Genomic DNA, 26,940 nt, shown 5'->3' with positions numbered 1-26,940 from the left:
GGTTACCCTTAGCAGGCCCCACAAAGCCCCAGGGGCAGGGATCCAGGCAGGGAGGAAAGAGCATTCAGGCAAACTCTCCACCCAGTTGGCAAAGAGGTGCTGCGGTGCATGTACAGAAGCGGCCACCTGGCCCCTCCAGCCCCAGGTGTGGGGTAGGGTCTGCAAGCCAGAGCAGCTGTGCACCCCCATCCTCTATGGTACCCCTCAGGCCCTAATTAATACATCCCTGGGCCGAAAGGGGCAGTGGGTCCCAAGAGAAGCCAACCACCAATCAGAACCACCCAGGGAGCTTTTTAAAAATGCTATGCCCCAGAATTGGGCATCAGGGTTTGCAGACAGCTCCCAGGTGACAGTGCGCCCAGCTGGGTACTCTGTTTTCCCACTGAATGCTGCAGAAGTGACTCTGCTGGCAGCCAAGCCAGGCAGGACCTCCGACAGAGAGGTGCACTATTTAGGGCTGTGGCAAGGAATCCTGTTGTTAATGATTCTCTCCCTCCCTCTGGCTGTAGGGACAACAGTCAGATGGCTTGCAGGGCTCTGAGCCAGAGGAGCACAAGTGGCTTCCCCCTCCCCCACTATTGGTAAAGCACCTCCCGGTTCCCCAGGATCTTCCCATCCAGTGTCTCCGGAGCAGAGCTGGCAGGGACAACCTCCGCGTCCTCACCAAACCCAGAAAGCACGGCAGGAGCCCGATTCCGTGCACCTGGCACTTAGGAAACCCACAATAAATGCCATTATTGTGGTTGCTACCCTCATTTCACTGAGAAGGAAGCAGCTCCAGAGATGGTATGACTCACCCAAAGCCACATGATGCTGGGGGCAAGACTGGGACAGGAACCCTGGGCTCCTGGGTTTATTCTCTTTCCTCTTACACGCCCCCATGTGGCCCACTGACCTTCCCATCCCCCACACCTCTTTTCCACCCTTTTACAGTCAAAAGACAGTCTCTGCCCATCAGGGAAAAAATCTTATTTTTTGTATTCTCAGGCTCTACTAGGTAGGACCCCACTGGTCATCCTCAAATAGTGGGCGGGCTGCCCTAACAGGCCCTCAAAGCCTTAAGGAGCGATTTTTTAAAAATATTTTTAAATTTCAAATGGACCTTTATTTGATTTCTTTATATGCAGTGCTGAGAAGCAAACCCAGTGCCTCACACATGCTAGACAAGCACTGAGCCACAACCCCAGCCCCCACCCCGGGGCCAGTGATTTGGCACCTCACCAGCAGAAGCTGGATGATCTGGAACAAGTTTCTTAACCTCTCTGGGCTCAGGTTGCTTGGCTATAAAATGGGAATTAGAATATTTAGCACTAAAGGCTTGGTGAGGACTGAGGTCAGTAAAGGGAAAGGACGCCAGAGCCAGTGGCAGCAAGAACCCACAGGTGGCAAGTATGACAGAGGTCCCCAGCCACAGGGGATGCGCTCCACGTCCTCCAGCACATGCTGAAACTGTAGACAGAACCGAGCCCTGTGTACTACACTTTTCCCACACGGTCCTTCCCAGGACGCCGTTTACAACTAGGCTCATGAGAGATCAGCAATGATAACTAATAATCACACAGAACATTTGTAATGATACACGGTCATAAAAGTCATGTGATTGTGGCCTGTGAACCTCTCTCTGTCTCAACTGCCAGGGGCAGGCAGAGCACACAGTGTGGACACATGGGAACAAGGAACGGTCCCCATCCTGGGGGACGTCAGAGATCCCAACACACTCGTCAGAGCTGTGTGCAATTTAAAACTTGAATTGCTTATTTCTGGAAACTTCCATATATATATTTGGGCCATGGCTGACTGAGGGTAACTGAAACCAGACTACAGCTGTCCCTTATCTGTGGTTTCACTAAGCGCATTCGGATGAGAGGTGCCCTCCTTCTCCCATCTTCTCCACACACGGGATTCAGACCCAGGCAAGCCTCACCTGCTGTTCTCATCCCCTGCCCCCTACCCAGCTGACCCTCTGCCCTCACCTGGCCCCTCCTCTTGGGCGCCTGGTCCTCATCCTAGTGGCAATGCTGGCTGACCATGTGGCTGGAGGCATTCTGTATCCCCGCCCACACCGTCCGTAAATAATGAAGGAGAAGTAACCTTTTTCTATTCCCCATTCCAGACTTCTTTAATTAAAATCAAATATCTGCACCCTTTCCAAGACCCATAAACCTGAACTGCTCCCGGGAGAGCAGGTAAGGGATGGGGTACTTGGGAGCAAAGAGATGAGTGTGACGGAGGTGGCCTACTGTCACCTCCCAGGAGAAGGCGGTCGATCCTGAACACCTCTAAGCCCAGAGAAGCAGCCACCCCGCACTTCCTCATCGACCTCCAGGAGGGCCAATGGCATGTATCCTCTGCAAAAGGCCCACAGAAGTGGTGCATGGGAGTGGGGAGGGGCAGAGGAGGGGCATGTCCTCCAGCCCTGCTGAGCACTTCCTGGCTTGCAGCCACCCACACCGCATGGCCGTGGCCGCACAGTTGATCAAATACTGCAATACCTCCAGACAGGCTGGAAAGAGCTGCTGCCAGAGCGACCCTGTCCCTTGGGGCCCTCCCCTGTGCTCCCAGACCCTGGCATCCAGGGAGGAAAGAGTTAATGTCAGAGGCAGCAGAGACACCTTCCGCAAGTATTCTGAGTTCAATGTTAAATACTCCAGCCATTGGCCCTGGGCAGGGTAAGGTAAGTGGCAGGAAGAGGGCAAGATTCTGAATGGTTCAGAGTGGAACAGCACCCCAAAAAATGCTGAAGGAAGAGGCAGGGAGACAGCAGTGGAGGACAACTGGCTCATGTGGCAGTGACCCAAGGACAAGTCACCAGGCCAGCCATGTCTCCCTTCCTGAGGTTACTCACTCCAGCAAGTGCAGGTCACCACTAGGGCAGCAGCCTCTTGCCTTCTGGAAGGGAGAGGCCACCTGGGCAGCCAGGTGAGGGGAAGCTGAGCCAGGAGGCAAAGGGAGACAAACTGAGCCAGGATGGTCCTGGAGCAGCCACACCTGGGGTAAGTACTTGACACAGTAACTATTTCTTTAAACTTGGGCTGGCTGGAGTTTAGATGCCATCACTTGCCACCCAGAGAGCTGACTAATACAGAGCTCAGTGGGTCAGGTAGGCTGCTGTTGCCACCAGGCCCCATTTCCTGCCCTGGCCACATTGAGGTCTGACTTGTGCCTTGCAGATGGCACCACGGAGGTGGGTCCAGGCCCTGAGCCCTGAACATCCCTCTCCCATTGTGGAACCCCAGACTCCATCTCCCACCTGCCACCTTTTCTAATACACAAGTCCTCCAGTGGCTCCACAGGGTCTGCAGATCTGATGCAAGTTCCTGTAACACAGCTTACATATCACCCTGAGGGCCTGTGTTCTCACAAAGCCTCTAGTTCAGGTGTAGGAACCTATGAGCATTCCCTGACAGCACAGAGGTCCTTCCATCTCCTGACATGGGGACATGTCACCAGAGAGGAGCATTGTTTTCATCATCCCAGGTAGCACTAGGAGCGCTTTGGAGACAAGAGTGACCCCCTCACGTTCTACATCTGGTCCACACGGGTCAAAGCCCCACTCCTTGGCTCCTCCTTGCAGGGATGAAGGGGGAAAGACCTCTGAAACAGCTCCTGCCCCTCCAGGATTCTCGGGGCCTTTCCAACATCCACCTCCCACAGACAGAAGCTCTGAGCTAAATCGGCCTCTGTTACGTCAATTAAAGTGAGGGGTTTTCTGTTTTAAGTGAAATTCAACCCAGTGTCCACAAATAAAACTTCCTTTGACACTGAGCATATTTTGACACATGCAATGTGTGGAGAGTTACTTCCAAAAACAGGCCTCAGAGATCTTCTGGTAAAACCTTCCGATTTTACAGAGGTAGAAACTGAGATTCCAAGAAGTGAAATCCCTCTCCTGCAGCTGGGGACGGAGAGACCAGGACAGCTGGCAGGTTCTTAGCCTTTCTGGCTAACCTTTACAAATACCTCTGTCTTCATTTCACTCCTTTCAATCACAACCCTAACACACTCACTTAAAAACGCAAGCCACGGACAAGCTCTCTATGTACTTCCCACTTGGCTCTGTGTTGCAGGGTCTCTGAAGATGGGGTCTGGGTCGTCACTTGGCAGTCATTCGGTCCCTGGAGGAGGGAGGCGGAAGGGTTGGGACAGAGCAGACTGCGAGACACACAGAAGGTCGGGGTGGAGCTGAGGCTGCTGACCTGCTGGCTTTGAATGTGGAGGAAGGAGCCACCAGCCTTAACCTCAGGTGGCTTTGCCCCTCTGCACCATAGGTGAGCACTGCCAACATCAGCAGCACAGTCGGCAGCAGCGGGTGGGTAACGAAAAGTGTCTCCACGTCCCAGGTGGACCGGGCAGTGGCAGGTCTTTGGAGAAATGTCTACCAGATCCTGCGAGCTGGCATGAGGATGCTCGTTCCCTGCTCAGTGTTGCTTTATCTCACAGTCACCCAGGGAAAGGCCTCCTGCAAGGCAGACTCTGGGAGCAGCTTGGAGTTTGGACTTGGGGCTGCTCCTTCGCTCACCGCACGGCAGGAATGGAAAGACAGCGAGCCGGTGGCCATCACTGCACCAGTGAGTAGCTGGGCCCTGGGGGATATCTCCAACTAGTGGAGGGTGTCACCACCATTTTTGAAGATAAGGAATCGAAGGCTCAGGAGAGCCAGGAACTCCCACACAGTGGAACATGATGCAACAATAAAAAGGAGCAAAGTACAATACGGAGGAACCACAGAAATACTGTGCTGAGTTAGAAGAAGCCAGGCACAAGGGCACACATCGTGAGTCCATTCATAGGAAATGCCCCAAAGGCAAAGCCATGGAGAAACTTATGGAAGCAAAAAGTCAACTAGTGGTTACCTGGGGGAGAGGGGCAGGAACAGGAATCAACTATACATGGACATAGAGGGTCTTACTGGGGTGATGAAAATATTCCAAAACCATATATGATCAGGCTACATTGGGAGTTCAAAGTTAGCCCCCGCAACTTAGCAAGGCCCTAAGCAATTTAGCTAGACCCTATTTCAAAATAAAAAAATGAAAGGGAGGGCTGGATATGTGGCTCAGTGGTTAAGCACCCCTGGGTTCAATCCTTGGCACCAAAAAAAAAAAAAAAAAAAGGTAACCAAAAATCACTGAATTATACACTTGAAACAGGCAGATTTTGTGATATGCAAAATGTATCTTGCAATAGTTTCATATGTTGCTTCTGCAGCTAAATATCACAAACTTAGCAGCTTAAAACAGTCCACGTTATAATTCAGAGGTCAGCAGAACAGGCTTCATGAGCTGCCACAGAGGTGTGACGTCAGGACCAAGCTCCTGCGGGCCACAGGGCCCAGGCAGCACCCAACCCCTTACCTTGCCCAGCTTCTAGTGGCAGCCAGCATCCCGGCTGGTGGCTCCTTCCTCCACATTCAAAGCCAGCAGGTCAGCAGCCTCAGCTCCACCCCGACCTTCTGTGTGTCCCGCAGTCTGCTCTGTCCCAACCCTTCCGCCTCCCTCCTCCAGGGACCGAATGACTGCAGAGGGCCTATCAGATAGCCCATCTCAAGACACACACTTAGTCCCCTCTGCAAAGTCCCTTTGCTGTGTACCATATTCACTGGTTCTGGGGATTGGAGCATGGACATCTTTGGGGGGCTATCATCCCCTCTGCCATCAACCTTCATAAGACTGTTATAAAAGCAAAGAGCCAGTGTAGGGTGCAGCCCATACGGAGGGCCCTGGAGGGTCTTGTCTAGAATCCCCACCACTCAGACAGCCCCTGGGGCTGCTCTTGGTGCACCACTCACAGCATAATGACCTGGAAGGGTCCTCCTCATTTTGGCTCATAAGCCAAGGGGAGAATGGGACCAGAATGACAAATCCTGGCAGGGGAGCTAGGGAACAGATCCAGGGGTAAGTGGGGGAGGGGAGGAGGGCCGAGTGGGAGAAATGCCTTCAGTTGCCACTGACTTGACACCCCCACCACACACACACTACTGTCAGTTCTAAGGAAAAAGAGAATTTTAGGTCTACTCGGATCTAAGTCTCCTGGTGTTCTGAAATTTCCATCTCATTGATTATTTTAAAAGAACCCAAATTAAGTGAGTCCCTAGACAATCTGATTTTGGCAAGCACCTAAATCAATACATAAGGAGCCACTCCGCCTCGCTCCCTCGGCAGGGACAGGGTGGGCGGGCACCGTGCCAGACTCCCGATCCAGGCAGCGGAAACAAGCAACCAGAACTCGCTCGCTCTCCCCCGAAAGCCTGAGCCTCCTCTCAGCCCACACCAGGTCTTTTGGAGGTGGTGATGCTGTCGCAGGCAAGGACCAGCTCTCAGCCTCATCCTAATGGATTTCAGTGCACTGCCCACACCACGCAGACTGCAATTCCTTCTCCACCTTTTCCACCGGACTGTGCTCTCCTAGTGCCAGCACAGTATGGGCACCAAGTTGGTGTTCCACAGACCCTGGTCGTATAGACTCTATGTGCATGTGCTGAATATGCGTGCTCTATATGTAAGTGCTTATTTGAAGCATGTAATTGGTGTTCCAAAAATGCATGCTTTATATACCCATGGCACATAGTGAGAGTTCAGTTAATGTTCTGTATAACATTTAGATAGACTGAGACATAGAAATAGGTATGCATGCGTGAATTGGTACAGAAGACAACACAGTTTAAAGGCAGAACAGGTTGAGGAGTTGAAATGGAAACTCCAGATGTTGTGACTCCTTTGTTCTCCACTATATACCTAGGTCCTAGCACCACTAGCACTTAGTCTGTGCTCAATAGATATCTCTTGATCGAAAGGATGAACCACCAGCCTAGTTTCACACAACAAACAGCTACTGAGCAAATATTTACCAAGTGCCAGGCATTGTGCCAGGCTCTGGGTGCCACATTGAAGGAGCAGGGAACATGGCCCCTACCTTGGGTGATAGGGAGATCTAACAAACAGGCATGCAAACCACACAGATGGGGAGGAGGGCGTGGAAGGAAGAAAGGTGTGACCTACAAGAAAGGCTGTCAGAGGAGAGACAAACTGAGGGAGAAGGAGCCACTTGCAAAGACCCAGAAACACAATGTGGGGCAGAGGGAACAGCATGTTTTCCAGGGAACAGAATGAAGCCCGTGCAGAAGGGCACAGGAGAAGGGGACTGGAAGGAAGATGGCTGAAGCCTCAGGGCCTTGCATTTTGTTTAGTTTTTAAATGACAACAGGAAGCTGTCGAGGGTTTGCAGCAGAGGGGTGGTCTGACCCTCACTTTTGAAAAGATCTCACAAGAGCCAACTTGAGGAGGGGAAATATCCCCTCTGCATCTTGCCCACCTATCAGAGCGCCAGAAACACCTCCTAACCCTCTGAACAGCACTCAGGTGACCAGGATTCTGCCGTCACGAACACACTCCATTCTCCAGCTACTTAATGAGTACCTCATATGTGCCTGGCTCTGGAGAAATGCTGGAGATGCTGCGCTGAAGGACATCAGGTCCTGTCCTTCTGGAGCCCCGAATCCCCCGGTCCAGGATCAGCCAGCCTCACCCAGTGCTCAAGGCCAGCTCAGGCAACATGGCAAGACCCTGTCTCAAAATAAAATGAAGGGCTGGGGCTGTAGCTCAGGGTTAGAGCGCTTGCCTAGCATGTGTGAGGCAAGGTTCAATCCTTAGCACCACACATATAAATAAAGGTAAAAAAATAAAAAATTAAGTGAAGAGGGCGGGAGATATAGCTCTGTGGCAGAGCACCCCTGGTTCAATGCCAGTGGCAAATTTGTCCCCCTCCCTGATCTCCAAAGTTCCACTGGCTACGAAGAGGACGATAAAAGAGGAAGCATCTTTTGGGGGATGGCAACAGTATTGGGGGGTGGTTAGAGGTCAGTGGTGTGATCTATGCTCCAGACCTTTTGAGTTTTTACTGAATGTCACCCCACGTCTCTACACACACACCCTAGTGAGTGACTTCCTGAGCAGTCACCAGCCCTGAGACTGTGGTCCAGAGGACTAGGGCTGGGTATCCAAATCTGGATCCTCTTAGGGAACGCTGCTCCTTACCAAACACTCTGTGTCCCCAGTGGGAGGAATGGAGGCAGAGGCTGGCCTGTCACCCACAAGCCTTGCTTCAGGGCAGATCCCAGCTCTTGGCAGCAGCTAGAGCTCGGGAAGCTGGAGATGCAGCTTGTCTTAGGTGACCCAGCTCCACCCTCCGCATAACACCCACGCCACCACAGCACTGCACTTTCCAGCTAATAAGACACTTTGACATAGTTACCTGTCATCGGTCACTTACTGACCACTCATATGTGAGGCACTTTGTTTAGAGCTAGGAATCCAAGTTGAGGGAAAAAAAAAAAAAAACAGCTCTTACCCTTGGGTGCGTTTCCCCTGGGAAGCCCTCCTTGACTTCTCTGGTCAGGTTCATGCCCACCCTCCATGGGCCCACTGCAACCAGGCCTCCCTCTGCCTCAGCACCCTGTACTGTCACCATACCACCACCGAAAAATGGCTTCTCTGCCTTGCCATCCCCAGGGCACACAGTGGGAAGAGAGCTGCATCATGAGAAACAGAAACCAAGTAGGGATGGGTGGGTGAGGACTCTTCAGGGAAGAACCTGGCATTACCTTTCTCTCCCCCATTTACAGGGGGAGAAATCTGTCTCAAAGCTTGAGTGACTTGCCTACTAGTAAAACCAGCTCAGTCTCTAACTTCTCTTTCTTCAGATCGATTTCCAAACCAACTCCATGCCGATTTCTAAACCAACTCCATACCGATTTCCAAACCAACTCCATACCGATTTCCAAACCAAATCCATGCCGATTTCCAAACCAACTCCATACCGATTTCCAAACCAACTCCATACCGATTTCCAAACCAACTCCATACCGCAGCCAGCTTTTAGAGTCCCTCTCCCTGGGGACTTAAGGGTTCCATCTGCCTTCCTGTGATTAACTACTCATTGGGGACCTAATGCATTCTGTTACCCAGCCTCCAGGGTTATTTTTGAAAGATACCCTAAAGCTTGTGATTAACAAAAAAATATGAACTCCTACCGATGGAATGCCTGTACCCCCTTATTCATTACACAGATGCTCCCTGAGCCCCGTGACACTGTAGACACAGATGCAGAAGTGAACACTGGCAAAAAGCACCGCCTCTAAGGTCAATCATGGAATGTGGTGGGAAGACCGTCCTTTTGCTCCATGAATGACTGACACACAGGGACATGTGAAGTGATTCATTCAAGCTGTGTTCAAGCTGGTTCAGCGCATGGTCCTGGGGTAGGGGGCAACCCCAAACCATTGGATCATCCACTGGGGGACCCCTTGTCTTGTTTCCTCCCCTTCCAATATCCGTGGCACAACAGAACAGAAGGAGCCTCCTCTTCTAGCCACTGCTGGCTTCCTAATTAAAGTCAAGGATTTGCATTTACTCAAGGTCGATAAACACAGACCCAAAAAAAAGTGTTTAAAAGAAAGCAGATGAAATGTGGGTAAGGACTAGCTAATAGAAGCAGGGAAGCGCTGTGGGTTTTCAATCAAGACTGCGATGAAACACAACTTGCAAGAGGATGCTCCGAGGGCCCAGGCACTTGTGCACAGTGCTGGAGTTTCCAGGGTAAAATGTAAACCATAACTTCCCACAGAAGTCATTGCTCCCCTGGCAGGAGATGCGTGCTGAGCGCCTCTGGACCGGGCCAGAGACTCACGATTCAGCTAATGGGGTTCCAGATGTCAAGTCAACACCGCACTTGAAAATCCTGTGGATTTGCATCTGGACAGGGACCACCTTCAGAGGACCTGTGCTCAGATGAGAAGAGGCTCATGTCAGAAGCTGAGGATGCCCTTCGAGAACATTCACTGTCTTCTCATCTCGGAGGAACTCAGTCTCCTCAGCTGGCCACTGTACTAGGTCCCTTCCAAAGACAGCTTCCCACACCCTCAGTGCAAAAAGGAACTCAGTGCAGGAACTGGGGTGCAGAGGAGTACCTCCATTCCGAGATATGTGTGAAGAGTCCGGCCTGAATCTGGATGAGTGGCAAAGATGTGGAGGTGCTGGGGAGGCCTAGGGACTCCCCAAGGAAGTGGACAGTGTCTCAGAGATCAAAGGGGCAAGCAGGGGTGCTCCCAGGGCCTGCCCTAATAAAACCCTAATGAACAAGTTTCCACAATTAAAGACAACAATAGGAGAACCAGTGGGCCCAGAAAACAATCCATGTCTTTGATTAAGCGCTGATGAAACTCCTCTTCAGTGCTTTCATCTGGCTCCCCCAGGAGCTTCCCCGCCTTTCCAGTGTTTTCAAAGAAAACCATCTTGAATATACATTATTCCCCAAGCCGCTAAGCAGGGAGCTTGGTCCTCGGCCTCCTCCCAACCCCGGGGCAGGCATCGGTTTTCCAGATGGTCTTTCATGTCACACAATGACAACCTCGAGAGTCTCAGAGGCTCATTTCTTTCTCACCAGCTTTCTTCTTTCTTTCTTTTTTGTACCAGGGATGGAAGCCAGGGGCACTTTACCCTGAGCTACATCCCCAGCCCTTTTTATTTTGAGACAGGGTCTCACTACGTTGCTGAGGTTGTCTCGCCAGCTTCTGCACTGGCCTAGTCCAAGTCCCTTCATGGCAGCCTCGGTTTACCAGTGGCTTTCTGCATCTGACAATGAAGCCAGTCTCCTGGGGCTGGAACCCATCTTTCACAATGGTGAGGCCCCGATAAACCTTAAAGCGCTCTCGGGCAACTATTTGGGTTTTAACACCACACTTGAGTCCATCCCAGGTCAGCCCTAAGCCAGCCTGGAATCTAAGCCATTCTGAGGACGAATGGTCAGGAGGAAGCCAGACAGGTGAAGGTCTACTCCAAAGCTGGGATCAACCTGCCCCTTCACACCCGAAACTCCCGGAGTGCCCCCTGCCTGCCTGCGTTAGCACCTATCTGAAAATGCTGCTCCCAACCCTGGCCTTGGAAACTCAGTTCAAACTGTCATCTTCTCTATGAAGCCTGTCCCTCCCTCTAGGCAGAGTTCAGGTCAATAGTTCCTGAGTGACACAATCCTCCCCCTGGCTGGAAGGGTGGAGGAGAAACATCCGTATCTGGCTAGAGAACTGACCAGGCGAGAATATCCAAATAACACCTGGCTTGCAACTCTATCTTAAAACTTTTACTGCACAGAATTAAAGTATTTAAGATACAAATAATAATAAAACTACCTCCTGTATCCTCCACCCAGCTTAATGAAGGAAATAGTGTTTACAAAGTCTCCAGGTCTGCTGATTGTAACTCTCTCAACCCCAGAGCTAAACACTATCCTGAATTTGGTATTTACCATTTCTGTGCATTTCTTTAAACTTTGCTGTATGAGATGGTGCTCCCAAACAGCATGCAGCATTGCTTTGCATGTTTTTGATTTTTCAAAGTTTTGCGTATGACTACAATGACCTCTGTCCAGTCTGGGACCCTCTGGGGTGCAGCATCTGTCTCCTGTTCATCTCTGTGTCCTGGCACCTAATCCACAGCCTGGCACGCAGTTCATGCTGCATGAGCACATGGTGACAAGGGAAAAGGAGACTGCCCAAGGGCAGGTTTCACCCACAAGACCCAAAAGGAGAAGGGACAAGAGACAGAGGTGCAGAGGCTCTCTGTGTTGTGAGTCCACCTATGTTGTACCTTCAAAATGCCCCCTACCATCCTAGGAGTCTGAAGGTGCCAAATCCCAAGCATGGGACCACCAGGGCTGGCGGGAGGGAAGTGGTAGCATTTCCTGTGAGGATCCTGCAACACAGTACCCAGCACCCTGCAGGGGCTGTGCAAGAGCCTGGTGGATGAGTGACCATCTCCATAGATAAGAAAATGGAAAGGACGGATGGCCAGCTGGCTGCCCCTGAGATGACCCGCTCGGGGCCACACAGCACAGAGCAGAAGGGCCCCTCTCAGCAAAGACGATGTCTTCTCTCCTTCAGCTCCGGCCCACCCTGACTTTCAACTCACTAAACAATACAGTCCCATGTGGCTTCTGGGATCTTTGGAGGAAATCCGGTGAGTGTCACACGAAGGAGAAAATGCTTAAACAGACAGGGGCAGGTGGGGAGGGAGAAGGTGCTTTACACGGCCACCACGAGATCAGGTGGGTTCTGAGAGTAACAAGGACACCGCTAGACTTCAGAATAAAGGGGGGACTTGGCCTCAGTAAACGCGCCTTTCACAAATCGTGTCTTTTGACCTTTAAATTCTCCACCTGAAGTGCATATCCGCCAGCAAGTGGATAACTCAAGCCAGAGCTAAGAAAATAAGTCTGCACTGTGGCCCTGACCCGCTGTGCAGCTATAGTCAAATCACTCAACTTCTCTGGCCTTTGATTTTCTAAAACACAAAAACAATCATGCACTCACTTTACAGACACTCTTGGAGCAAGGCCCACTCTGAGCCTGGCCTGTAGATCTAATACAGAAGAGGACAGCCCTGTGGTTGGCAGTGTAAGCACTAAATGCCAAGTGCTCCCCAATGCCAGGTGTTGTTAGCACACTTTATTTTCTATCATACGAGCCCCTTTCTTTTTTTCTCTTCCTCCTTTTCTCCTCTTTTTTTTAAAGATGCAGGGCTTGGTGCTTGGTCAACGCTAAGAGGAAGAGAGAGCCAGGAAGCTCATCTTGAATTCAGAGCTGACGATACTCAGGCTCAGCTCGAACTTGGCCAAACGCGTCCTCCCAGCACCTCTATTCATAGACGTCTGTCCCTAGAGCGGACTCTCAATTATTTGCCCTAACAGAAACTGTCCCTGGCCTGAGAACAGTACGGGAGGGGGAAGAGTGGGAGGGCACAGAGTCCAGTGGCACAGAAGACCCCACCTGGGGCACAGAGAGCAGTCACAGCCCTGCAGGCAGGGGGAGGTGACAGCACTGTCAGGCATGTCAGTGGAGCTGATGACCAGGGCCTCCTGTGGGGTCCCCACACTGCACCCTGTCCTCTAGGTTGGCAGGACACGTGCAGCCCAGGAGCAAACAGACAGCAGAGCTTTGGGAGGCAGAGGCGAGGCACAGCCAGGACAGGTACACGGACCCTCAGGTAAGTACAACCTGGAACCGCTGCAGTCGCTATGAGCTGGGAGCTTTCCCGCCACTTCGCACCTGACAGCCGCAACCAAGACTCTGTGAGCCCAGGAGAGGCCTCTGCCATCAGCATTTTCCTCCCGAAGAATGAAAAACACGCATCCCTCAGTCAGGCAAGCCCAGGCCCCGCTCAGCAAGCAGCTGGAGGTGCCTGTCCTCACCACCCATCCACAGCAAGACAAGCGACTGCACTGAGGAGCGGGGAGCCCCCTGCCAGGACACGAGATCGCGGGCACAGGGACAGATGCGGGAGGCAAAGGCAAAACCAGGCACTTTCTAGACACTCAACCAATGTCTATGTGACATGCTAAGATGCCCACTTGGTGTCTATTCTCAGAAACACGTATGTACACATATAAGATGGCAGATCTGCATGTGTGAGGCCCTGGGTTCCACCACCAACACCGCAAAAAGGGGGAAACTTGTAGGGCGGGACATACGTATTTTTAAAGATGCCAATTTCAACTGTCTACCTGAAGCAGGAAATTAATGAATATATTCACATTCACCAAAGAAAACAAATCTGATACCTATGAACCTTTTTTTTTTTTTTTAATTTCAGGGGGAACTGGGATTGAACCTAGCAGTGCTCAAACACTGAGCTACATCCCCAGCCCTTTTTTCTTTTTTTTATTTTGAGCAGGGTCTCACTAAGTTGCCCAGGCTGGCCTCCAGTATACAATCCCCCAGCCTCAGCCTCCCGAGTCGCTGGGATTACAGGCGTGTGCCCCCCTAGCCTCAATCTTGTGTGCCTCCCTTTCAAAAGCGCCTGAGGAAGGTTGAATCCGATCACCTCCGAGACGCAGGCAGAGATGACAAGTGGGCAGCATAACAGACACGGAACTCCAGAGAGGATGGCATTTTAAATACCAGCGAGTCTGCCTAGAAACTCGCAATCCCATAAACGGTTACAGCTCTGCCACCCGCTGGGGCGGCTTCATCTGCCTGCTCTTTATGGGTTTCTCTATGGCAGATGCATCCATCTCTCCTTGCTGCCTGCACCCGCCTCAGACCACAGGCAGAGGGTTCTGGAAGGCAGTTCCTGCCCCTGGGAGGTCAGGTGCGCCCTCCCCTGACTGCAGGGAGAGGTGTTTGGTGATGCAGGTCACAGGTTACCGCAGCTCTCTCCACCCCACCCAAGTCCTCTCTGATTTGACACCAACAGGCAATGACATCCCAACAAAATACTTTGCTCCTGTTTGTCAATAGCTGTCATTCATGTGACCCTTTCCTGAAAACAGTTTTGTATGATTTCAAGAAAGTTACTGCATGGGGTGTCTCTAGATTCCCTTAATCCCACCCACTGTTCACAGGGAAGGAACGGTGTGATTCTGGAAAAATCACACGACCTCTCTGATTCATAAACAGGCCACAATCAGGTCTTCTGCAGAGGACTGGGAGAGTCCAGCGCAGTGGTGGTGACGTTCGGGAACTGCTGGCTGTCTCCCAAGCGCCTACTGTCAGCCCCACTGGTATTCTATCTCAAGGACGCCTGGGCCTTTTTAAGGATTGATCTGTTTTGTTGAATCTCACTTATGAAGTGACCTAAATTTGGTTTTCTTTCTTTCCCTGGAAACAGGAAGGTGCCAGGTTTCACAGAAGAGAAGAAAGAGGAGAGAGGAGGGGAGTGGAAAGGAAAAAAGGGGAAAAGGGGAGGAGAGGGATAACCCACATGAGGAAAAGGACAAGAGACAAAGAGAAGACCCTCCAGACTCGCCCCCGCCCCGCCTGCCCGCCACTCAGCTCCTGACCCCGTTCCCGTGTGTTTCCTTCCAGTCTCGGGGCTTTGAGAAACGGACTGCTCTTCTGTTTCCTCCTCCGATGCCCTGATTTCCAGAGACTTACTGTCAGACATAGGCTCCTTCCATCTGCATTCTGTTATGGTAGCCACTGAGGGTCTCTGGGCAACATTCCTTCCATACCTTGAGTCGCATCCTGAGAAGAGACTCCCAAGAGTGGGTTTGCCAGGTCAAAGGTCATGACGATCTTCTTGGCTCTCAACATCGGTTACCATGGTTGCCCAGAGGGGTCACTCAAGGACCCAGTCAGCCACCAGCAAGAAGATGCACGTGCTTCACAGGGGTGACACCTTTCCCAGGCAGTGCAGGTGGAGGCGGGGCCTGCCGGGCTCTGTCTCTTTCTGCAGGAGCTCTTAGGGACCACTCTGGGCTCTGCACGTCCACATGTGAGACCTCAGGCTCTCTCCAACTCTGCCTCACAGCCTGGGAGCTCGAGATGCACAGCACAGAAAAGGCTGGAAGGTGAGATCAGCTTTTCCCGTCGCCTCCAAAGCTTTCAGGGAGTACAAAGGACCAGGCTGCTTGCTTTTCCCTTTTAAACTGTCCAAGGTTTGGAGACAAAAGCCATGAAGTCATGTTCGCCTGGAGAGAGGCCTTGTCTAACCACAACCATCATGGCAGCTGGGGGGAGGGGACTTTTTTTTGATACCTGGCATTGAACCCTGGGACATTCAACCACTGAGTCACAACATCACCAGTCCCCCCCCGCCTTTTTTGGAGACACGGTCTCACAAAGTTGCTGAGGCTGGCTTTGAACTCACAATCCTCCTGCCTCGGTCTCCCCAGACACTGGGATTCCAGGCATGCACCACGGCACCCAGCAGGGTGAGGGGATACTTGAGGGTCACACCTGGTGCATTCCTCCTTCAATTCTGAGAATGGCAGGTCTGAGGTAACCCTAGAAGCACACGGATGCCATGTTCCCACACTCCCCCTGCATTTCACCATTGAGACTTTGAGAAACTCCATGAGGGAGATACAGGTCCACTGGGAGGCAGGGCCTCAGGCCCAAAAGCTGAGGTTCCCCTGGACCCAGGAGGCAGAGGCCCTTTCAGATCAACCCCAGGATGGGGCATCAACACAGAGGCAAGACCCGCAGACGTGACAAAGTCCTAAAAGGCCTAAATCGAGGTGCTGCTCTGACCAGAGGCTCTATTTCATTCAGAAAAACAAACTTGGGCCTTGCCAGGTCAAGAGAGGCATCCACGGAGTTTCCCATACCTGACGGACAGATGCCCACAGGATATCTCCAAGGTAACACCTTGAGCAGAGAACATCTGGAATACCCGCACAGGTGTGGATAAAACACTTGCAGCCCACTGCACACAGATTCTGAAGACGTCCTCGGTGTGTCACAACCTACAGTGGGCTTGCAGCAGGTCCTCACTTTCTGAGTCTCATTCAACTAGGCCCAGAGGGTGAACTTTAAACAAAATTTTATAATTTAAAAACTTTAAATAACATGAATGTGTACTTCACCCTGTGCAGTATATTCGTGTTTCTTTTTTATAGTGAGCACTGTACCTTCTCGCACGTTGTCCCCACCGTTTATGCCACGCGTCTGTGCGCTGACGTGACATTGCCTACACACAACCATGTGAATGGAAAACTACCCTTCAGGCAGTTGAGAGGCCTGTCAGGACTCATTTTCACCATGAACTTCTGCCTGCCGGGCTGGCTTCCCAAGTCACAATGAAGATATGGACGTGACTGTGGCTGCTCAGGTTTCCACTCGGGTGCTTTCAGCTCGTGGGGGACGTCTGAAACTCAGGGAGCAGCAGAAAAACAGGCCGCCTCAGATCAGAACAGGAAACCAGGACTCAGTGGCTGGTGGGTACCAGGCAGGGCCCTGTGGCTTTAGAACCCCCCTCCAAAGACAGGCCGTCTGGCCCAGAGTCTCGCTGCCCCTGGGGGCCACGCGCTGGCTGTGTGGTCCTGGCAGGGTTGGCACCTCCCTGGCCTGGCCATCCAATCTTTAAATGAGGAGCAGAGAGGAGGGTTTTCAAACTGCTACACAACCCTGGGCCACCCACATGGCCTCTTGGGCCCTGTTGCCTATCTGAACAGGTGCCCACCTTGAAGGAGAATGGGAGCCCACCAGAGAGTCTAAGAAGAGGTGGCACTGTCCTGAGATGTGGGCCTCAGCACTTGGGCAGCGGGGCCCCCAGTCAGTCACTGCCAGCAGTGAGTTGCTTCCTCTTTCAGTGCCTGGTCCCCACCCCACGCCTGACAAATTCTACTTCCTATGTGGACCACGGCCAGGGAAAGGCTGGGGAGTAGAACATACCTCGCTATGTTCTGTCTCATGTCAACTAGCCACCACCCCCCCCTCTCTCTCTCTCTCTCTCTCTCTCTCTCTCTCTCTCACACACACACACACACACACACACACACACACACACACTCAGAGTTAGGAAAAGCCATCACATGGACCAAAGGTTATTCTAAACAGGTGTCTCTCTAATTGAGTGACGGTGACCACTGCCTCAGAAATCACTCAAGAGTGCTCATGAACATGAGTGCTTCTTAAAAATATGATTCTTGACCCTCCCCACAAGCTTAAAAACTTCCAGTTATGATGACATGAAGGAAATACTGGGGAAGAAGAATCACACGCACAGAACATCCTGACAAGTTCACATACAGAATATAGGTGGGGGAAACACTGAAAGCAGAGATACCCATCCCGCATCCACGTTCTTCAGTCTACAGTGACCCGTGCCCAAACCCTGAGATTTTCCTCTCAAATTCAACCTCCCAAAGCACAAGGGCTCAGGACCCTCCCTTTTTCACCCATCTTTCTTCTGAGGGCTGCACACAGGCAGGCTAATGCAGGCCACGCAAAACACCATGATCCCAACACCACACACCTCGAGATGTGCAGTATCGGTATGAGTCGGTTTCACACTGAACTTACCAGAACCTCACTGGGCAAATGAGCCCAGCGATCTACTGGCAACAGCCTCATTTCAATTCTGAGCCCCAGACTGGCAAGTTCACAGTGGGTAGTTCACTATGGCAAGTTCACTATGTCGATGGCTACTGTTAAGCCTGTCCTGTGAGATGCCACCGTCCCTTAGCAAGATCCACAGAGAGAAGTAGTGTCTATTCCTGATAGATGACTCCATTTGAGGGACTTTCTGAATTATGTTTAAGGTCACCCAAAGGAGACAGTAAAAACAGCAGGCGGGCATCGACGGTGGCATGAAACATTGAACTCCAGTTAGCCACCAAGTTCCCTAAGCATCCTCACGTGTGAAATGGGACGAGAGCCCTGCTGCCCAGTTACTGGAAGGGAGGAGACAGAGTGCACGGCACACCATCCCACCTCCATGGCAAACTTATTCCTACACAACGCAGACAAGAACTAGCAAAACCACAATCACAAACCCCACAACGTGTTTATGGCAGCCTTGTTTTGAGTGCCCTTTTCCGGGGCTGTGAGTGCCTCCACAAAGGCTCTGCAGTATCGCCGCACTCCCCGGACAGCCGCTGGTCTGTCCTTCGTGGTGCCCCTCCCCACCAGCCCGTCCAGCCCTGAGTGGGGAACAGGCCTAGCAGGGCTGAGCTTGGGTCAGCCAGAAGAAACAAGTCCTAAGGCCCCTTCGTCCTTCTCTGCGCTGCTCAGGCCCCTTGGGCATGGCGTGGCTGGCCATGGGACATCTGGTATTTACTCCCCACACATGTGCATCACAGGGCGAGCACACAGGTGGCTACACAATTGATTATCCATTGCTGAACAGCAGGACGGAGCTCACATCTCCATGATGAACTGAAAACCTGAGAGCTGTGAAGGTGTGTTCAGGGATGATGATGAAATACCACCCTGCAGAATACCCAGCAACCTCCATTGCCACCCTCCCCGCAGGCCTGTTTGATCTGCATGCACACCATGGGTCTTGGGTGCCCCGGGCACACAGGGCAGTACCCAAACCCAGAGTTCAGGGGAGCAAATCAGACATTTGAGGATGTGATTACCCAAGTTTCGCTTCCACATTGTCTTTGACATTCTTTTTCAACTCTGGTTTTGAGCAAAGCTGAGGCTGCCATAGAGACTGGCAGTAAAGACGTCCCCTGGCCTACGCTTGTCTCCCTGAGTCCCAGACCTGGGGCTGTGTGGACCAGAGACTCCCACCACTGAGCACCTGTCAGATGCCAGACCCCACGCCAGGCACAGGCGGGCATTTTCTGACTGAAGAGCCTCAGCAAGCTGAAAGGCAAGCACCACAACGCCAGGCAGGGCATGAATGTGCACGAGACTTCACAGTGAAGGAATCAGGTCTGAACTGAGACCCCGGCTCCAAGGGTCACACTTCTCACCCCACCACTATCCCCTTTCAAAGGTGCCAACCGCCTCGGTAGAGAATTGTTTTGCATATTTTGGTTCTCTCCCTTGGCAATATAAAAACACCTTGAAGAAATACCCCCTTCCATCCAATTCATACCCTGCCTCTGCTGGGAGCATAGCCTGGGCCTGAAATGACCACTGGACAAATCATGGCTCTAGGCCACTAAGGACCATGTCCTTTGGGGAGGAGGTGTCTAGGGAGCACTTCTGCTAAGGGCTATGCTAGATGCTTTTATGCACACCACCCCACTTAGTCCTCCAAACATCCCTAAGAGGTATTAGGCCACCTTTAGGAAGGACAGTTCTGGTTCAGCAAGGAGATGTGATTTGCCCAAGGTCACACGGCACTGAGGGGTGGGGCCAACAGAGCAGATCACAGAAGACTCCTAGGAGATGAGCAGAGATGGTTCTTTTCTTCCTTTTGCTGCTCAAACCTTCCCCCTAAACGCTGTCCTTCCCCTTCCCAATCACAGGATGCTGGCGCTGGGAGCCAGCCCTTCGCTTCTATTGTGGTATGTGTTGATTTCCAAGCCACCGCTCGTCCATGCTGGGCCTTCCTTTTCACTGTGGACTTAGAGGCTTGGACCCCTGCCCACAGATCATCAAGGGCAGAGGTACACTGTGAGCTGGGAAGGGTGGCAGCACTCAGCACCCCCTCCTCACTAAAGCACAGCAGCACAGGGGCATCCTCAAGGCGCAGACAGGCAGTTGCTGTAGGGTGGTGGGAAAAGCTGGGCTGGGGAGCCAGAAGGTCTGAGTCCCAGCCCTGACTCTTCCTCTTGAGCAAGACACTTCCCCCTGTGGGTTCCAGTTTCCTCATCATGTGTATGAGAGTAGAGCACAGTCAAGGCCCGAAACTCTGGGCATGAGAATCCTGCTCAAACCTTCCATAGCTATCTCCTGCCTCCTCTCCCTGTACCATCTCCACTCCTTGGTGCACAGCGCCTGGGCCTTCCTTCACCTGCTGGCAGATGAGGAGATCTCTCTTTCCCACTGGCCCTTGTGTTCCCACCCTGGCCTGCACAGAAGTCCATCCTGGGCCTCCATAGTTTTTCTGTATATGTTTTCTGCGTCTGTCTCTTCTACTAACTTAGCTCCGAGCTGCCTTGGGAACCTCCAGGGTCATATTCGGATCTGCATCCTCTGCATATTCCAGATCCAGAGTGAATGAGGAGGAGAGGTCAGACTAGCTATCTCCAAGTGCAACCCACAACCCAGAGGCATCACACCCCTGGGAAAGGGTTACGAATGAGGAGGAATCTCAGCCTGTCCCAGACCTCTGACTCAGAATCTGCAGGGGAAGCCCCAAGTGATCTGTGAGAACACTCCAGTCTGGACAACATTCCTCCCAATATACCACCTAGAAGCCTCCCAAATTGTGGACCTTAGCAGGACTCACTAAAACAGAGTCAATCGTTACCCAAAAGAGATTCATCTGAGGAACTTTCTAGAAGACGGCCATGACTATCACGGCAAGATCTGAAATGTGCAGGTCCCAGAGGGGTGCCAGGCACATGTTACTCAGTGGCCCTCTCAGAATCTCAAGGAAGCTCAGGAAGCTCTAGAAACCAGTGAGGCCTGTCCTGGTCCCCTGGATTTGACTACCCCGCCCTCTCCACCCCACAAATAAAATGGGTGACTTGCATGCCTGCCATCATCCAACAGGAGAGATGATGAGACCAGCTGCCTGCTGTATTGGTGCTCAGAAAATGCTTCCCCGTGGATTGGGTTGTGGCTCAGGGATAGAGCACTTGCCTAGCATGTGTGAAATGAATAAAATAAAGGTCCATCAACAATTTAAAAAAAGAAAAGAAAATGCTCCCCCAGCCCCATTTTCTTTTCTTTCTTTCTTTTTTCTTTTTTTTGGTCTTTTTGTTTTTATGGTTGTGCTGGGGACTGAACCCAGGGCCTCACACATGCTAGATGAGCTCTCTATCACTCAGTGACATCGCTATCCCCTTCCTCTCATTTTTCACTCTTGCCATTTATTCAAATTGGGAAGAAAAGGAAACTTTCCAAAAAACACATTTTCAGTCTTTTTTTTAATAAGCCCTGCAATTCCTTTAATGGTTTCAGATTATCTTAAATATTTATAAAACTCACTCTCAGCAACACTCCTTTAAGCAAACCTCCTCGTCAACTTCGATTATTTATATATTTATGAACATGATGTTCAAGGAGCAGATGGCAGCTAGTAAGTCTTCGAAAAGGAGGAAAAAAAAAAAAATCAATGGGACAGAATGTAAACTTGATGACTCCCGCATTTACTCTTCCTGACAAGCACGGTGCAATCATCTTCCATTCAGTGGCAGCGCCATACAACAGCCGGTCAACAATCGGTTTAAAATAGCACACTTGGACTTCGGAAAGCGTGGAGGATCCAACTTAAATCTAGGAATAACCTGCCAGCCATGGGCGCCGTTCCCAAGGGGAACCGCAAGACGATGGGGCTGGGGTAGGGACAGAAAGAGCCAGGGGCATGAGAGGAGCAAACATGTGCTGAGCACCTACTGTGTGCCTTGCACTCTCCTTGGAGGCTTTCCACACGACCTGAGAGTTGAGTCCAAGGACACTTCAGGTGGCCCTGACTGTTCCTCATTTGAAAGATGAAGGCCTAAAGAAAGAGGAAGGACCTTGGCCAGGGTCACAGAGCTCATAAGAAGCAGAGCCAGGGTGGGAACCCCAGCAGTCTGGGCCCCAAACCCATACCCTTGCTGTCTCCAGAACTACAAAAGAGTGGGAGAAAAAAAAAGTCATTGCTAGCCTCCTGCATCCTTGGCTACAAAGTTATCTTTCAACCCCAGAGGCCATCACTCTTTTAAGACTTTCAAAGACTCAGTTCCTAAGTTCCACCAAAGCAACAGGAGCTCTGTCCATGTGAGAACCTGGGAAATCCAGTCTGGGCTGAAAGCAGGAAGGAGGGTTGCCAAAAATACAAAAGGAAGTATCACAGGCATAAAGAGCCAACTGTACAAGAGACAGACACAAAGAGAGAGAGGGAAAGACCCTCTACCCCGAGATAAGGATGAAAAACAAGATCAAGCTGATTCTGTCTTCCACAGGCCTTTATCAGGTGTCCCCAGAGAAGGGCCCCATCTCCACCCCAAGGGACTTCCCTCAGGAAGCTCCAATTCAAGTGAAGACAGACCTCCTGCCTTAGAGACACCTGTGCTCCTATTGAGGGAACAGCCATTATTGCTGTGGTTGATGGTGGTAATCCTGCATGACCCCATTCACTAGACATGGGAGAGAGCTGTGCTCAGTGCTCTGCTTCTGCTACTGCAAGCAACCCCATGCCCTCTACTCCACTTTACAAATGGGAAACTGAATTTCCAGAGCTCTAGGCAGAAAGACAGACGCACACACACACACACACACACACAAATCATCATCATCATCATCATCATCATCATCATCATCATCATTGGTGAGAGGAAAAGAGGAGTGAATTTGGATCTTACTCTCTTACTCTGGTAGAAAAAGAAGGTTCCAGGCTGCATGGCCAGCATGTAGCTAAAGAGCCCAGTCTTTAAATCTGAGTTTTTACCTGCACAGCGCTGCCTCAGATGGCTTCCCTAAAGACATCCAAGTCTAAACTGCCTAAGCCACATGAATGTCAATCAAGAGAAACCAGGAATGCTGAGCATGAGCCCATAACCTCCTGGCGCCAGTGTCCCTCAGGAGTCCTTCCTGTGCATCAGTGTTGGATCCTGATGGAAGAGTTGTCAGGGACTGGCACATTGGGAGGAACCACCAGAGAACAAGTTCAAGGTCACCGACAGGCCACTATGCTGACCCTGAGATGCAGACAGAATGTACCTCACAAAGAACAAAGGGGAAACCATTGCTCTCTATTCATTCTGTCAAAAAAGCATGAACGGAGTCTCCGGCATTTGCTAGGTGACCGGCAAGGTGCCAAGAGACACAAAGAACATTCAGAACACAGCAGGGCCTACAAGAAAGAACCTTGACTTTGCAGCTCGAGACTTAGTGGGTACAGGGAATCTGCTCCTCACTGGCCCAGGGTCCTGGGTAAGTCCTATACTCTCTCCAAGCCTGGGCAAAATGAGGATAAGACTTTTACCAAACACAGGTAACCTTGGCCACAACATGAGTTCAGAACAAGTCTGCACATGCTCAGACTGCAGCTTGTGGCTGCATGGAGTCACCTGCTCTTGCCCCTTAAAATAACAATACCACTCAGACTCATCTCCTGTCCTCCTGGGGGAGAGGGAACCCCACATGGCTAAGAATCCTAAGAGGGAAACAGAAGCCTTTGGAAACTGAGAAAGAAGAAGGAATGGCTGCAGAGAAAGCAAAATGTCTTGAAAATGTCCCAAGCTAACTGCAAAGACATATCGAACCCTAGGCCTTTATTCAAAAGGCATTTCCAAGTATCCCTCTCTCACTCCATATTGCTCTCTCCCTTCCCCCGCCCCACACACAGACTGCCTGACCCTTGCTCAAAGACCAACAAGGATCCAGAAAATGCAAATTACCCAGAAGAAAGCACAAGCCATATGACCACTTCTGCATGCCCAACCACAGGAGAAAACCCACCTCTTCCCCAGCTTCCTCCACAGTTACAGAAAGCCCCAGGCCTGGGAAATCATCCCAGCTGGCAGCCCTGGCAGCCACCTCGGCCAGTCATCTGGCAGTGGCAATCAAAACGATGCTTCCTCTTTACCACCAAATGCAATCTTCCAAGAATGGGAGCGTCTCAAAGTCAGAGTTGAAGCTCTTTTTTCACAAGGACTCAATATCTCCCCAAGACAATCCTTCTCAAAGAAAGGATGGATTCCAGAGCCCAGGTGGCAAAATATGGCTCTCTGGGGGACTGTAGGATGGATGTTGCAGGCCAAGGAAGCCAAAATGAGGAACCATACCAGCTCACTTCTCAAAATTCACTATCCACCCATTCATTTCACAACTATCTGTAGAGTGCCTGACCTGTGCTCCAGGTCCCCTTCTTAGACCTTAGGATTGAAGAAACGAAAGGTGACTAACACTTCCCATCATTGCGGCCCCTGCAGGCCAGATTTGCTCATTTTCTCTAGCCCATTTTACAGCCAGGAGCCTAAGACTCAGGGTAAGCGACTTACCCAAGGTCGCAAAACTAATAGGTGGCAGAGTCCAAGAGGTGGCTCCTTCCCACTCAATTCCTCCCCAACCCTCCATTTTTTTGCTGCAAGGTGGGGATCAAAGACACCCCACCAGGGTTCCGGCAAAGGAAGTCCTCTCCTGGGTTCCTCTTTCTTCCCACCCCAACACAGGACGCACGTTCAAAGGACACACAGGTTCCTTCCAGACCCACCGCATACAAGCCCCAAGGCTCTGCATATGGCAAGGGCATCCACCCATTGACACTGAACTTCCATTTTTAAAAAAAGATGAAAAGATAAAGGGCAAAGAGGAAGTGCTCGTTAAACACAGGCGGGGGACCACCCCAGAAGGAAGTCTTGAGACCAATGGAGATTCTGTTCAGCCCTCTAGTTCCTCAATTCCAAACGACTGGCCTTCAGCCCCCCAGTGAAGTTAGCCAGAGGGCAGCCCTGCGCCCTCACCTGGCTCACAGGAGGGTTCGCCTGGGGCGGGGGGGAGGGCTGCCACCGCGACCCGGGCGCCCCCTGCCTTGGGGCGCACGACGGCTCGGCTGCACAGGACGCCGCTGCGCGCTCCCCGCAGCTGGGTGGACCCGGGCGGCGGTCCCGCGGCGTGCTCCCCGCGCGGCCCCCGCGGCCCCAGCCCACCCGAGCGCCCCCTCCGCGTGCCCGCGCGCCAGCCAGCCCGGCCTGACGCCCCCTTCGCCGCGGCGCGCGCCCTCCTCCCGCGCGGCCCGAAGCGCACCCCACCCTGCCCGCCCCCGTCACGCGCGCCCCGCTCCCGCGCCCTCTCCCGGTGCAGGGCGGCTCCAAGGGCGCGCGCCGGCCGGCGGAGCCCCGGCACGTACCTGGCGGCCCCGGCGGGCGGGAGAGGGGAGCGCGGGAGCGCAGCAGCCTCGGATCCTCCGGTGCCGCCGCCGCCGCCGCCGTTTCCGGGTTGGCGGGTCTCACGTCACCGCCACAGGTTCGCGAGCGGCCCCCGCCGCGGCGGCAGCAGCAGCAGCAGCGGCCCCGGCGAGTGCCAGGCGAGAAATAACTATAAAAGGAAGAGACGCAGCGAGGAGGAAGAGGAAGCGCTGTTTACCTTCGAGAAGCCGAGCCGCCGGCGCTCGCACAAAAGGAGGACGCTCGCGACGCGCCTCCCCCCGCGCCCCGTCCCCGCCGCATCGCGGGGGCCCGGCGTCAGCGCGCGCCGCGCCCCGGGACCGCCCCGCGCCGGCCCCCACCCCAAAACCTGCCGCGGGCTGCAGCGCCCAGCTGGTCGGTGCCCTCCCCGGCCAGGGCGCTGTGGGCCGGAGCTGGGTGACCTTGGGCAAGTCACAGCAGGCCGGCCAGAGGCTGCGTGGGGCGCGCTGGGGATGGGGGTTCATTGCCCTCCCTTTATGGAGAAGGAAGCGCCAGCTCCGCGAGGCGTAGGGATGGCCCGCAAGGTCACCACCCTTGAGGCAGGGCTCCAGCTCCAGAGGAGTCCCTGGACTTTCAGGCCGGCCAGGTTCCTGTCCCAGGGTTCACTTCCCTCTCACCTGGACTTAGGGAATGATGATAGACTCTGCCCATCTCGTGGCAGTGTCAGAGGATGTGCATTCAAAACATTCAGTCCTCCATCAAATTATTTATTGAGGGCTTACTTTCTAAATGTCAGGGCGGTTCTAGGTCCTGGGGCTACAGCTGGGAACAAAAACAAAATCTGGGCCAAGCAGGGGACAAACACCTGCACAGGGGTCCAGTGGTGCTGAGCAGCTATGAGGAAGAATAACGCAGGATCTGGGGGAAGAGGGTGCCTGCGCTGCCCTAAATGGGTCTCCAAGGATTTGTAATTTGAAATTTCCAGATAAGAAGTCCCTCACTGTAATCCCTGTTCGGGTGGTTGTCGGGGACTCCATATTTCCCCTTGCCTATAATGATGAAGAATGCATTTTTTCTCTCCATATAAATAACAGGAGATACTTAAAAGGCATTTTCTTCCCTCTGACTTGCTACCCCAGCCCTCAAGCCCTTCACATCATTATTTTGAAATCCATCCAGATTTTTCAGGAATATAGACAATGTCCTCTAAAATATCTTGCCCCTGACCTCTATCAGGGCATAAGCAGGGTTATAGCAAAAGCTTTCATTTTGTCTCATTTTTCATGGTCCCACCCTTCACCTCCAGCTGTCCTGGGGCTGTGGCAGAGTGCCCAGATAATGAGTGCCAATTTGCCTGATTATGTTTATTCCTTTCTTTAAAAGGTACCTGGAGCCCAATACAGTGGCACATGCCTGTAATCCCAGGGGCTCCAGAGGCTGAGGCAGGAGGATTGCAAGTTCAGCCTTAGCAAAAGTGAGGTGCTAAGCAACTCAGTAAAACCCCTGTCTCTAAATAAAATACAAACTAAGGCTGGGGATGTGGCCCAATGGTTGGATGCCCCTGAGTTCCATCCCTGGTTCCCGTCCCCCCTCCCAAAAAAAGAAGGTATCTGGAGCCTTTTCTCTTGCCCAGGCCCAGTGTTAGGAGCTAGGGGCACTGCTGTGATAGACTTCAAGGGGCCTCTCACCGGGGCTCCAGGTCCTGAGGGAGTAGCAGGGTGCCCAACCAGTGCTGGAAAGCATCATTAATGAGGCGTGTACAGAGAC

The 26,940-nt window shown here is 52.3% G+C and overlaps 1 protein-coding gene across 6 annotated transcripts in view; it reads right to left on the bottom strand.

The window, feature by feature from the left end:
• The window catches only part of Cyrib (CYFIP related Rac1 interactor B), a 137,015-nt gene extending 111,514 nt beyond the window's left edge, over positions 1–25,501 (bottom strand). For 2 of the 6 annotated variants that reach the window (XM_071602120.1, XM_071602126.1), the window contains exon 1: positions 25,412–25,501. The gene's annotated coding sequence lies outside the window, so the exon portion shown is untranslated. Of the gene's footprint in view, positions 1–25,175; positions 25,364–25,411 lie in introns of those variants that run through there. The other 4 variants (XM_071602119.1, XM_027950223.2, XM_071602124.1 and 1 more) reach the window with 3 other exon arrangements.
• Between the last annotated feature and the right edge of the window lie 1,439 nt (positions 25,502–26,940).

The sequence above is a fragment of the Marmota flaviventris genome, chromosome 15 (assembly GCF_047511675.1).
Source record: "Marmota flaviventris isolate mMarFla1 chromosome 15, mMarFla1.hap1, whole genome shotgun sequence".
Classification (NCBI taxonomy): Eukaryota; Metazoa; Chordata; class Mammalia; order Rodentia; family Sciuridae; genus Marmota; species Marmota flaviventris.
The sequence above is the reverse complement of the archived record's forward strand: the minus strand, read 5'-3'. Positions and strand labels throughout refer to the sequence as shown.